Source organism: Elaeis guineensis, chromosome 5, assembly GCF_000442705.2.
Source record: "Elaeis guineensis isolate ETL-2024a chromosome 5, EG11, whole genome shotgun sequence".
NCBI lineage: Eukaryota > Viridiplantae > Streptophyta > Magnoliopsida > Arecales > Arecaceae > Elaeis > Elaeis guineensis.
In genome coordinates this window covers 43,686,203-43,701,300 of record NC_025997.2, presented here as the reverse complement: position 1 = coordinate 43,701,300, position 15,098 = coordinate 43,686,203, and positions in this window count along the sequence as shown.

Sequence of the window (15,098 nt, the reverse complement as noted above, 5' to 3'; positions counted from 1 at the left end):
TGCGGGAGCCGGACCTCGTCCCCAACCTCAACTGCGAGAAGGCTTCGTCCGGACTCCTACGGGAGCCGAGCTCCGCCCACGACTTCACTTACAGGTAAACTCCGTCCGGACTCCTACGGGAGCCGGACTTCGTCCCTGACCTTGATTGCAGGTGGACTTCGACCGGACTCCTACGGGAGCCAGATCTCGTCTTCGACTCCAGCTACAGGCAGACTTAGTTCGGACTCCTACGGGAGCCGGACTCCGTCCTCGACCTCGACTGCGGGAAGGCTTCGTCCGGACTCCTACGGGAGCCGAGCTCCGCCCACGACTTCACTTACAGGTAAACTCCGTCCGGACTCGTACGGGAGCCGGACTTCGTCCCTGGCCTTGATTGCAGGTGGACTTCGACCGGACTCCTACGGGAGCCAGATCTCGTCTCCGACTCCAGCTACAGGCAGACTTAGTCCGGACTCCTACGGGAGCCGGACCTCGTCCCCAACCTCAACTGCGGGAAGGCTTCACCCGGACTCCTATGGGAGCCGAGCTCCGCCCACGACTTCACTTACAAGTAAACTCCGTCCGGACTCCTACGGGAGTCAGACTTCGTCCCTGGCCTTGATTGCAGGTGGACTTCGACCGGACTCCTACGGGAGCCAGATCTCGTCTCCGACTCCAGCTACAGGCAGACTTAGTCCGGACTCCTACGGGAGCCGGACTTCGTCCCCAACCTCAACTGCTGGAAGGTTCCGCCCGGACTCCCATGGGAGTCGGGCTCCGTCCTCGACCTCGATTGCGGGAAGACTTCACCCGGACTCCTACGGGAGCCGAGCTCCGCCCACGACTTCACTTACAGGTAAACTCCGTCCGGACTCCTACGGGAGCCGGACTTCGTCCCTGGCCTTGATTGCAGGTGGACTTCGACCGGACTCCTACGGGAGCCAGATCTCATCTCCGACTCCAGCTACAGGAAGACTTAGTCCGGACTCCTACGGGAGTCGGACTTCGTCCCCAACCTCAACTGCTAGAAGGTTCCGCCCGGACTCCCATGGGAGCCGGGCTCCGTCCTCGACCTCGACTGCGGGAAGGCTTCGCCCGGACTCCTACGGGAGCCGAGCTCCACCCACGACCTCACTTGCAGGTAGACTCCATCCGGACTCCTACGGGAGCCGGACTTCGCCCTCAACTGTAATTGCAGGTAGACTCCATCCAGACTCCTACGGGAGCCGGACTTCGCACCTGACTTAAATTACAGGAAGACTCTACCCGGACTCCTACGGGAATCGGGTCTCGTCCCCAACTTCGACTGCAAGAAGACTTCATCCGGACTCTTACGGGAGCCGGACTCCGAGCTCCTCTCAGATGGGTGGCTAGCCACCTCTCCCCGCCAGACACTCCAGCCGAACTTCGGCCGACAGGCCTAGGCCCCCTGGCAGGCCGCAGTGACGGCCACGACACTGCTCCACCTCCTGCGATGGATTTCGTGCGGCTCCATCACTCCCTGGCAGGCCGCAGTGACGGCCACGACACTGCTCCACCTCCTGCGATAGATTTTGCGCGGCTCCATCACTCCCTGGCAGATCACCATAATGACCACGATTCTGCTCCACTCCCTGCGACGGATACCACACGATTCCTCCCACCTCCTGGCAAGTCGCGACAACGGACGCCATTCCACTACCCGCAACAGACTCCACGTGGCACGTCCCGACGGTGGCCACGATCCCATTCCACTACTCTTCGTAACAAACTCCACCTAACCCTGGGCAGCCCACTGCCAGACGGTTACAGATATCGCTATCAGTCTGCTGCCCCCTTTTCGCCTATAAAAGGGGGCCCCAGATACGTTATTCTCTAAGCTCTATTTTCTATCCCAAAACTCTGCTAAAATTTTCGTTTGAGCACTCCATTCTTGTTGAGACAGAGAACTGATTTGAGCGTCGGAGGGTCTTACCGGAGCAACCCCACCTCTGATTTAGACTTCTTTTGTAGGTCCCGGTGGCGACCGCGACTCCCTCGACTCCAGCTTCTCCGACGCAAGTGGATTTTTGCACCAACACATCCGATTTTCAAATCTTAATAACTATTAAATTTTTCTTTCTCATTTAAAATTTTTAGGGTTTTTGAAAGATTAACTTTGTGATATCCTCCTCATTGGAGAATGATAGTGATTACTTATGAAACACTGGTAAGATGATAATATTATTGTGATATGCATATAATATTGAAAGTAATTTTTTAAAAATGCAAAACAGTCCTACTTTCATTAAAGATTTTATGGATCTTGTTTACAAAACCTCCGCTAGGTATAGTTTTTAACAAAATCCAATTTTTATCATGCCAGACCTTGATCTTGTTTCTCTACAAATAAATTGGATATTGGATTGTCATATATATTTTTTTATTTTTTGCAATCAATATCATGATCAAGAACAATAATTAAGTATCATTTTACAATTATCTACAATAATGATATGCGTGCAACTAAATAGTAGGCTAACTTGTGGATTTTTTTTCTTTGTATCAGAAAAAAGAAAAAAAAATATGTACAAGTGATATTACAATTTTGAATAGTTAAGCACTAGCTTGTCATGTTATTTTTCCTATTTTATAAAAGAGTTTCTCATGATGATTCATCATTTGTTCTCTTAGGCAGAGCTACATGGATAATGAGCACCTTGCTTGGCTTTCATGAAGGAGAAAAATCACTTTTCCTCGTAGGATCTTCCAGATTTCATCAAATTTGGGACAGAATAATTTTTTTAAAAAAAATTATCCTACATATATTTTAGATCTAAGTCTCTAGATCTAATCTTCATATCTAATATTAAGTCTAAAATAAATCTAAAAGGGATGAGGAAATAAGTAATACCTCAAGGGTAATCTGATTACCCTGTAGATGATCTCTGCACAGTCCGAGGTTCTGATATAGCCACGCAAGCGTCTGACCTCTACCGGCATCCACTCGGACAAGACCTGGAACATCTTCTCCTTGTGAATCTATGCTCCAAAAATTAGATCTAAATCTGATTAAAAAGATCTTCAAAAATCTTTCTGAAGTTGGAGCAGCAGCCTGTCGATAAAGTCCTGCAGGCATCACCACGCCTTGGATCTTTGCCAGATGGACGTCCAACTCTTTGGACGTGAAGAGGGGAGGAAGGAGAGCAGGGAGGACATGGAGAAGAGGGGAGGGGGTGACAGCTATTGGATTTTGTGCATAAAACAACTTCTTCCTCGAAACTCTAGGTGCAGCAGGGTTTATATAGACCTTGTATGCTGCGCAGTGCCACATCATTCAACCAATCAAAAAATTTTAATAAATTCTAAAAAAATTTTGATTGGTGGAGTGATGTTATTTGATCACATCAGATAAGAATCCCACCTTATCTCCAAAAGATGGCGCCAACATTGGATAAGCATAAATAGAGGTGGCGCCCAAGAGTTTAAATTGATCAAGACTCTCCAATCCTTATCCACTTGAGGCGCCCACTTTAATCCAATTGGGCTCACGCCATAATCTGATTATGGCACCCAATTTGATGTGGCTTGGCTTGTGGACACTCCACAAAAATCTTCCAATGAGCCCTCTTCAGTTTAAGACCCATATGTCAACTTTTGATAGATGTCCTAAAATGAAATTGGCAAGTGCTAGGAATTAGTAGGTGTTGTCTTAAATTCATCTCATGAATTAAGATAAGCCTTTTCTGAGCTGGACAAGCTTCATTTAAATTGAGAGAAATCTTTTCAAGATTCTCTGGATGAGTCAAATCACATTTGGCTCAGTAGAGACAGAAAAGATTACACGAGAAGAAAGTTAGGCTCAATCATGTGCTAGCACGATTTTCTTGAACCTAATTGGATCTTATCCAAATCAATTGGGTTAGCCCAATTGATGACATCCAGATTCTAACCTTTGTTTGTGTGACCCAGTTAGGTTCAATTCTGTATGATAATGAGATATGTCATGATCTCATCATTGACATCATCGAAACTCCTTTCGATGGACCAGAACTCTTCTGATTCAGACAATTAGAATGATCGATCATCAATATCATTCTAATTGCTCCCAAAATCTATCAGTGATACCTAACAGTATGTGGTGGCAATCCATCAGAACTGAAGACGAACCTCTCGGTGCAGCTACCTGTGTGATTGATTCCTCTATCATGAGTCTCGATTGAATTAGGATTAAGATGAACTCATCAAACCCAACATCAGTCATATGAATCAATCGATCGATCCGAGTCCGATGTGAAACCCCAATGGAAAACTCTTTTTCCATTATTTCACTCTACCATGGTCATGGGCTTAAGGACTCGATCTTTCGATCATCATAGGACTACTCCTCTCATCTACCGAGGTTGATAGATCCCATCTTGGTGCGACCTAGTTCCTACAATGAATATGCTACAGCCAACATACACCTCAGAGTTTCGAATGGCTAGGAGATCGAGTTATGGTGTAGTCAAACTATAACACACTCAAGGTGAACTGTCGATGCACCTCAGGTCAAAGAACTAGATACACAACTGCAGCATCGAGCTAGTCATCGACGAGAAGGTAGACTTCCTTATGACTGCTCGATATGGTCACGCTCAGTACTCTCATTCTCAACGAATACCTGTACTCTCGCTCTGGTGTCTCCACACTGTAGACTCAAGACACATCTACCCTAAGGGAGCGATCGTACACCAACTTTTTGGATCGATCACCATCCTCATGATGATCCTATGGTCAGGAGCTGTTTATGAGTTAGTTATGTAAATTCATGTCTTAAATTTTCAACTCTTGAAAATATGAATTAATATTTCTACTAACTCAAAGGATGTATCACAGACACAATGTACACAATGTGATAGAAGAATAACCCTTTTATTCATTTATAGTCAAAATTATAAATTTATCCTTAGATCTGTACAGGAATATGTCAGCCGATCTGGTATCTAGGGCACACATCTAACAAACTCCCACTTGATCTAATGTCAATTGGCTACATATCTAAGTCCCATCTTCTCAAGGTGGGCTTCGATCTTTTGCTGGCCCAATGGCTTAGTCAGCAGGTCTGCCACATTATCTGTGGAGTCGACTCTCTTGACCTCGACATAACCCTTTTCAAGGTAATCACGGATCAAATGGAATCGTCGCTTGATGTGCTTGGACTTCTGGTGAGATCTTGGCTCCTTAGCTAGGGCTATGGCATCATTATTATCGCAGTAAAGAGGTATGGCATTTGATGACATCACTCCAAGTTCTGCGGCAAACTTTTTGTACCAGAATGCCTCCTTCGCAGCTTCCGATGCAACAATATACTCTGCCTCCATGGTAGAATCAGCAATCACCGTTTGCTTGGAACTCTTCCAGCTGACTGCACCACCATTGCAAATGAACAGACTTTCAGATATCGACTTTCGATCATCTATATCAGACATAAAGTCTGAGTCTGTATATCCCTGAATCTGGAGTTCTCCATTCCCAAAGACTAGAAACATATCCTTAGTTCTTCTCAAGTACTTAAGGATACATTTCACAGAAGTCCAGTGCTCTTCGTCTGGATTTGACTGATATCTGCTTGTGACACTCACAGCATGGGCTATATCAGGTCGTGTATATAGCATGGCATACATGAGTCTCCCTATTGTCGAAGCATAAGGGATCTTGCTCATGCGTTTAATCTCCTCAGGTGTGCTAGGGCACATCTTCTTGGAGAGATGAATGCCATGTCTAAAAGGTACTAAACCTCTTTTGGAGTTTTCTATGCTAAACTTTTTTAGCACCTCCTCTATGTACATCTTCTATGAAAGTCCGAGCATCCTATTTGGTCTATCTCTATAGACCTTAATACCCAGTATAAAGGATGCTTCTCCTACATCTTTCATAGAGAACTCCTTAGACAACCATATTTTGACTGAGGTCAACATGAGAATGTCATTCCCAATTAGGAGGATGTCATCTACGTACAATACGAGGAAGACAACTGCGCTCTCACTGACTTTTTTGAACACACATGGTTCCTCCTCGTTCTTGATGAAACCAAACATTTTGATCACATCATTGAAATGAGTATTCCAACTTCGAGATGCTTGCTTAAGTCCATAAGTGGATCTTTGCAGCTTGCAGATCTTGTGATCATCATCATTGGATGTGAAACCAAGCGGCTGTTCCATATAGATATCTTTCTCAAGATGTCCATTTAAGAATGCCGTTTTCATGTCTATCTGCCATATTTCATAATCGAAATAGGATACAACAGCAAGCAATGTGCGGATGGATTTTAGCATGGCTACGGACAAAAAGATATCCGGATAGTCAATGCTTTCACGCTGACTATAATCTTTCGCTACGAGCCTAGCCTTGAATGTCTCCACATTCCCATCTGCACCTATCTTTCTCTTGAAAATCTATTTACATCCAATAGGTACAATACCTTCAGGTGGATCTACCAAGATCCAGACTTGGTTTGAGTGCATCGAGTCAATTTCTAATCTCATTGCCTCTAACCATTTCTCAGAGTCGATATCTGATATCGCCTCGTCATAGGTCTTGGGGTCATCACCATGAGCCCCATTTTTCGTGAGGAATATTTTCTCTACTTCCTCTTGTATGGTACCTAAGTACCTTTCAAGAGGATGGAAAACCCTAGTCGATCTACGAGGTGGAAGAGGTTGTGTTGGGACTGGTTCTAATTGATTGGGTTCCTCAGGTTCTTGAGCTCGTTGCTCTTGGGAGACATTCTCCTTGAACTTAATTATTCTTTCGATGCCACCATCTTGAATAAACTATTTTTCAAGAAAAATAGCATTTCGACTCACAATCACATTATGATCTTTCGAAATATAGAAATAGTATCCTAATGACTCTTTAGGATATCCTATGAATCGAGCTCTAAAAGATTTGAACTCTAATTTGTCTGTCTGCTATCTCTTGACATAAGCTGGACAATCCCAAATTCTGAGATGATTCAGACTTGGCTTCTTACCATGCCATATCTCATATGGTGTGGTAGGAACGATTTTAAAGGGAACCCTATTCAATACATAAATTGCTGTCATGAGATAATGTCCTCAAAAAAATTCGGGAAGGTCCGTGAAGCTCATCATGGAACAGACCATATCTAATAGGGTCCGATTTTTCCGTTCTGAAACCCCATTGAGTTGAAGTGTTCCAAGTGGAGTCTATTGAGAGACTATGCCATTGTCTTTAAGATAGTCTAGAAACTTCCGACTAAGGTATTCACCTCTTCGATCTGATCGAAGAACCTTAATGGGCTTTTCTGTTTATTTTTCTACCTCATGTTTGAATTCTTTGAACCTTTCAAAGGATTCGGACTTGTGTTTCATTAGAAACACATATCCGTACCTAGACATATCATCGATAAAGGTAATGAGTAGATGTAGTTGCTTCTAGCCGGCACATCAGATGGGCCGCACACATCCGTATGTACTAGGGCAAGTAGATCTGTGGCCCTTTCCCCATGTCCCACAAAAAAAAACTTGGTCATTTTATCTTGAAGGCATGATTCACAAACTGGATATGACTCGAAAGTCAACGGACTCAATAGCTCAGATTTTTCTAATTTGTTAACCCTGTCTTCCGCTATATGACCTAGTCTTAGGTGCCACAGATACTTATCATTTAGACTATCTCTAGGCCTTTTAATTCCTATGGCATTCACATTTTGCTTAATATTAAATACAGATACATTAATATGTAGCTAATAGAGATCGCTAATAAGAAAATCATCTGCAAATTTATTATTTTCATAAAAAATTATTACAATGGTCCTTATGAAAGCTAATCACATAGCCTTCTTGTGCTAAACATGAAATAGAAATCAAATTCCTGCTTGCTGCAGGCACATAATAACAATTTCTAAGAAATAAATCTAATCCTAACGGTAATTGCAGAGGGTAGGTTTCCACGGCCACAGTAGCAACTCTTGCTCTGTTTTCGATGCATAGGATCATCTCCCCATCCTTCAGCCTCCTGCTCTCCTCAAGATCCTGCATAGAAGTACACAAATGAGCACTAGAATCAGAGTCAAGTACCCAACTGGATGCAGAAGAAATCGTAAGATTAGACTCTAAAATGAGCATACCTCCAGAAGGACCATCATTCTTGTTCTTCAGGGTGGCCAGGTACTGAGGACAGTTCCGCTTCCAATGGCCGTCTAATTGGCAGTGAAAATATTTTTTCTTATCAACAGCCTTCTTCTTCGGTTCTGTCTTCTTCTTCTTCTTGCCATCCACTTTCTGTTTCTTTACAGACTTCTTTTTCTTTCCAAAGACTTTCTCTTGGAAGAAGTCCACTCCATAGTAAGGACTAAGCCTTTTGAACCATTCATAGAAAGTTCAGCCGTAACCAACATATTCATTAACTCAGTCAAGGTACACTGCATCTTATGCATATGGAAGTTTATGATGAACTGACCATATGCATCGGATAAGGACTGAAGGATCACATCAATCTGAAAATCTTTGTCTAAGATGATACCGAGCTTCTCAAGCTCCTTAAGATCCTTGATCATTGTCAAACAATGATCTTGGACTGACTGCCCATCACGCATCTTGACCTTAAAAAGTCTTTGACAGACTTGATACTTGACCGCGCGACTCTGTTCACCAAACAACTCTTGCAGGTGAGCCAACATTTGGTGGGTAGTCAAAATATTCTCATGTTGGTGCTGCAAGTCATCAGACATTGCACCCAACATGTAGTACCTTGCTTTATTATCATCATCCATCCATTTTTTTAGAGACGCTCTCTGTTCAGCAGTCGGACGTACTGACATGACAGGTGGGTCCTGATCCAAGACATGAGTCAATTTTTCGAAACTCAGAATAATTCTGTAGTTTCTCAACCAGTCCTTGAAATTGGATCCAGTCAGTCTATGGGTGTCTAGAATTTTGGTCAGGGGGTTTGAGGCAGACATGTTTCCTATAGAGAGTCAAAAGTGTCTAGTTAGATTTTGTAATCAGACTTAACCAATTTATTTAAGAGTTTTATTTTTAAATAAATTAGGCTCCCACTATTTTCTCAGATCCCTACACTCCCTTGGTAGTGTTGGAACATGATCCCGGCTCCTCCCACGGACCTTGGGTGCAGCAAAATCACCAACGAACAAATCTGGAGACTTCTGGACTCGATCGAAGGTCCTTGACGAAATCAGCCTGGTTGTTATCTTCTTCGTCAGCCTTTCATTCCAGATGAAGAATGCCTCTAAGATCACCTCTAAAAAATCCAAGATCTGGTACCCAACCAGATCAGGCCTGGATCGAGGTCTTTCAATTTGTAGATCTCAAATCGAGATATTCTAGATAGAGAAGAAGGTAGATAGAATCAGACCTTGCAGATCTGTCCTGCCGCAGCCTTTCCTGTAGATCTGTTGATGGAGATCTCACCCGTACCTCAAACGACCTTAGATCAACTCCAGATCTAAGAAAAATTTGTACCAACCTCGTAGAAAGAGATTTCAAGTCCTGGACCTGATGTTTGGGTGGCTGCAAGAGAGGGAGAGGCAATATGGTTGGCGGCACAAAGGGGGAGGGGCTCAAAACCCTAGCGCCTCCCTTGCTTTTCCTGCCTTCTATGGACCTGGCGGCAAGAAACCCTAGGGTTTCTTGCTCCTGGGGCATGGAGAATAGCTGGAGAGAGAGGGAGAAGAGAGAGAGAGATTTAGAAGAAAGAGTTTTCATATTTTTTGGCTTAATCAAACCTATACAGTGCATGTATATATAAACACAGGGTCAAGTGACCCAAACCCAAAACTCCCTTGACCAACTCTATGGGAGATTAGGTTAACCCAAGCCCATGTACACCCATGACTCAACCTAATCTCACCTATCCTGGGTCCAGACCTAGCCCATAAAGAGTTGGTCCCTTGAGGCCCACATAACCTAGACCTCAAGAACCTGAAAGGCCCACAGCCTTTCAACCTAGGGCCCAACTAGCCCTAGAGCCTCTATGAAGCCCTCATGAATGATGGACCTTGGCCTTAGCCTTGGTCCCCTGGGCCTTGGGCACACCACCTGGATCACAACAATCTCTACCTTGGTGTCCCAAGACCTCAACCAGCTCCACTCTGTCCATCAGCCGAATAGCTCAACACATCTTTGAAAGCTGTCCCATGGAAGTACCTTCGTAAGTGCATCAGCTGGGTTCTCCTTGGTGTGTACCTTTACCAGCTCCACCTCGCCATCCTCCACAAGCTCCCTGATCCGATGATACCGAATGTCAATGTGCTTTGTCCTTGCATGATAGACTGAGTTCTGTGCTAATAGAAGTGCACTCTGGCTGTCACAGTGCACTCTAATGGCCTCCTGAGTAAGGCCCATCTCCGTCAACAAATCCTCCGCCTCTATAGTAGATAGAGCCATGATAGGCTGCAGACTCGATCTCCAAGAAATAGGATCTCCATACAGGCTAAAGATGAAGCCTGTCGTAGACCTCCGGGTATCCACATCTCCATCGAAGTCTGCATCTACATAACCGTCAATCAGCCCTTGAGCCTCCCTGGACATGTCAGAGTATCCCATTGTACCTCTTCGCTGTTTGTAGCAGATGCCAACTCCAACTGAACCCGTCAGGTATCTGAATATCCACTTCAGAGCTCTCCAGTGCTTCCTGCCAGGCTGCGCCATGAACCTGCTAACCTGACTCATTACATGAGCGATGTCTGGCCTACAACAGACCATCACATACATCAAGCTCCCAACTCCTTAAGCATAAGGAACCGTCTCCATCTCCTAAGCCTCCACCTCAGTATGTGAAGCCATGGTCTTCGAGAGTCTAAAGTGACCGACAAGTGGCAGCTCCGCCGGCTTTGCTCCCTTCATCCCGAACCTCTCTAAGACCTTCTGTATGTAGCCCCCCTGAGATAGATGCAGCACCCTCTGGGCTCGGTCTCTGAAAATCTCCATGCCTAGGATCTTCCTTGCAGGGCCCAAATCCTTCATCTCAAACTTTCGAGATAAGGATGCCTTCAGATCCTGCACAACCTTCCTACTCTTGCATGCTATAAGCATGTCATCCACATACAAGAGTAGGAACACCCTAGAACCATCCTCAAGAGACTGAATATAAACACAGGGATCAAACTCGTACCTGAAAAGTCTAATACTGCACACATAGGAGTCGAACCGCTTGTACCATTGCCTCGGTGACTGCTTCAGCCCTACAGCGACTTCTGCAACAAACAAACCTTTCCCTCTGATCCTGGATCCCTGAAACCGGGTGGCTGCTCCATGTAAATCCTCCCCTCCAAATGCCCATGGAGGAACGCCGTCTTGACATCCATCTACTCCAGCTCTAAATCCTGAGCTGCTACAATGCTCAGCAACACTCTGATGGAAGTATGTTTGACGACGGGAGAGAAGACCTCGCTGAAATCGATGCCTTCCTTTTAGGAGTATCCCTTGGCCACTAACTTCGCCTTGAATCTGATACCTCCCTACTCTGAAGGCCCTTCTTTGCGACTGTAGACCCATTTGCAGCCAATGGGCCTCTTCCCCTGTGGCAACTGCATCAATCACCATGTCTGGTTCTGGTGGAGAGACTGTATCTCCTCGGACATCGCCTGGACCCACCGTTCTCTGTCCTGGCTCTCAATAGCCTCCTGATACGTATATGGGTCTCCATTCACTGTCACCAGGGCATATGACAGCATCTCTTCGAAGCCATATCGGTCCGGTTGCCTGATGGTCCTCTTGGGCTTGTGTAGGGCAACATCGATATCAATCTTCGATCCAGCTCGCTCCTGCTGGACCTCTTCACCTCGATCATCTGTTCGAGTCCTCTCTACCTGTGGAGACACCTTAGGTAGGTTCTCCACCTGAATGTCATATCCTCCAGTAGTACCTGCAAGAGGCAAAATCAAAGAGGTAAGCTGTCCAGTAGCACCCTGCTGGACCTCCTCCTACTCTTACTACTCCTCCATGCCTGCTCGCCTCCGTAGGACTGACTCCTCATCAAAAGTCACATCCCGACTAATGATGACCTTATTTTTCAAGGGATCCCACAGCCTGTATCCCTTAACTCCTCGCGGATAGCCTAGAAATACCGTCTTGCATGATCTGGCATCTAGCTTGCTCCGCTCACCAGCTCCAATATGCACATAGGCCGTGCACCCAAATACCCGTAGATGGCCAGCCCAACTGTCCTCCCAGACCACACCTCCTCTGGAAGCCAGCCATCCAACCTGGTGTGAGGTGACCGATTGACCAAGTAACCCACTACATCAACTGTGTCAACCCAGAACGTCTTTGGAAGCCCTGCCTGCAGCCTCATGCATCGTGCCTTTTCCAGAAGTATTCTGTTCATCCTCTCGGCCACCCCATTCTGCTATGGAGTCCCCTTAACTGAGAAGTGTCTCCTGATCCCACACTCCTCACAGTAATCCTGAAACTCTCTGTTGGTGTACTCCCTGCCATTGTCTGACCTCAGACACTTCACGCTCCTCCCCTGCTCCTTCTCCACCTCAGCTCTCCAGATTTTGAACTTGGTGAAGACCTCAGACTTCTCTCTCATGAAGTAAATCTAGAGTTTCCTTGAGAAATCATCAATCAGGGTCATGAAGTATCTGACCCCATTCCTAGCTGAAACTGGGGCTGGTCCCCACACATCTGTGTGTACTAACTCCAGAAAGGCTGCACTACAGGTTGTACTGATGTTGATCTGAACTCTCCTCTGCTTTTCCATCTGGCAAGGCTCACGATCTCCCCTGTAGCATCATCCTCCAGATCAGAGATGAGTCCTCTCCTGCTCAACTCCCTCAGCCCCTTGTCACCCATGTGGCCTAGGCGGTAGTGCCACATCCTGTAAGCCCCCTGCTAGTCTTGTGCTGTAGCTGCTGCATCAGACTCTCTGGTCACCACAGATCCCTCCATGCGATAGAGGTTATTGTCCAACCTCCTACCTCTCATCACCACCATAGCTCCATTGGAGATGTTTAATACTCTGCTTCTAGCCCTACTGCTGAAGCTGTATCCACTGCGCTCCAAGTAGCCTAGTGACACCAGATTCTTTTCCAGCTTTGGGACGTGCTTTACATTTGTCAATGTCCTCACAATCCTATCAAACATCCTCACCCTGACTGTCCCTATCCCAGCCACCTTGCAAGAATGATTGTCGCCTAGAGTCACTGATCCCTCATCTATCTTGGTGTATGTCGCAAACCAAGACCTGTGTGGTGTGTAGTGATGTGAGCACGCAGAGTCTAGTGTCCACTCCTCTGTGTAATGCCTGTGACCATCTGATACCACAAGTAGATCATCCTCCACCTGCTGCCCAGCAACTGCACTCACTCATTCTCGCTTGAAGTGCCCGAACTCGTTGCACTTGAAGCATTTCATCTCTTTCTTTCCCTTCCTGGACTTGGACCGCCCCCTGGACTTGCTTCTGCCTCTGCCTCTACCTGTCCTCTCCCCTACTGCCAAACCCTCCTGGGGAGCTCGATCTCTGGTCAACTTTTTTCTTTGCTCATTAGACCTCAGCACCGAGACCATGTCCTCATATTCCAGAGTCTCCTTGCCGTAGAGTAGTATAGTCACCAAAGAGTCATATGATCTTGGCAGCGAACACAAAAGCAATAGGGACTTGTCCTCCTCATCCAGCTTCACCCCGATATTCATCAACTCCGTGCACAACTGGTCGAACCTCTGAATGTGGCCAATCACATCAGATCCCTCCTACATCCGAAGACTGTACAACTTCTTCTTCAGTATTAGCTTGTTGCACATATTCTTCCCCATATATATGGTATGCAACTTCGACCAAAGGCCCTTCGGGGTCTTTTCTTCCAGCATCGAATACAACGCCGTATTTGCCAAACATCCTCTGATCATCGAGCATACTTTCTTCTCCAACGATGCCCACTGTCTATCTGTCATTCCCTCAGGCTTCTCATCCAAAGCCTGATCCAGATCTGCTTGCACCAAAAAATCCTCCACCCGGATTTTCCACATGAAAAAAATTTCTTTGCCATCAAACTTCTCGAAATCGACCTTCATATTATTGCCCATGACTGGATCCAAGCCAAACAAGCAATATAAAATCAAGAAGTGTAGAATATACCTTGATGGTACCTTGCTGAAAATTTTTAGCACTTGGGATCTTTAACTTCTCATGCTTGGAACCGCTTTCTCACCATCGTGGCTCTGATACCAACTATTAGAGCATGATCCCAGCTCCTCCCATGGACCTTGGATGCAGCGGAACCAGCAACGAACAAATCTGGAGACTTCTGGACTCGATCGAAGGCCCTTGACGAAATCAGCCTGGTTGCTGTCTTCTTTGTCAGCCTTTCGTTCCAGATAAAGAACGCCTCTAAGATCACTCTAAAAAATCCAAGATCTGGTATCCAACTAGATCAAGCCTGTACTGAGGTCTTCCAATTTATAGATCTCAAATTGGGATATTCTAGATAGGAAAGAAGGTAGATAGAACCAGACCTTACAGATCTATCCTGCTGCAGCCTTTCCTGTAGATCTATTGATGGAGATCTCACCCGTGCCTCAAACGACCTCAGATCAACTCTAGATCTGAGAAGAATTTGTACCAACCTCGTAGCAAGAGATTCTAAATTTTGGACCTGATGTTTGGATGGCTGCAAGAGAGGGAGAGGCAATATGGTTGGCGGCACAAAGGGGGAGGGGCTCAAAACCCTAGCGCCTCCCCTGCTTTTCCTGCCTTCTATGGACCTAGCGGCAAGAAACCCTAGGGTTTCTTGCTCTTGGAGCATGGAGAATAGCTAGAGAGAGAGAGAGAAGAGAGAGAGAGACTTGGAAGAAAGAGTTTTCATATTTTTTGGCTTAATCAAACCTATACAGTGCATGTATATATAAACACAGGGTCAAGTGATCCAAACCCAAAACTCTCTTGACCAACTCCATGGGAGATTAGGTTAACCCAAGCCCATGTACACCCATGACTCGACCTAATCTCACCTATCCTGGGCTCAGACCTGGCCCATAAAGAGTTGGTCCCTTGAGGTCCACATAACCTAGACCTCAAGAACCCGAAAGGCCCACAGCCTTTCAACCTAGGGCCCAACTAGCCCTAGAGCCTCCATGAAGCCCTCATGAATGATGGATCTTGGACTTAGCCTTGGTCCCCTGGGCTTTGGG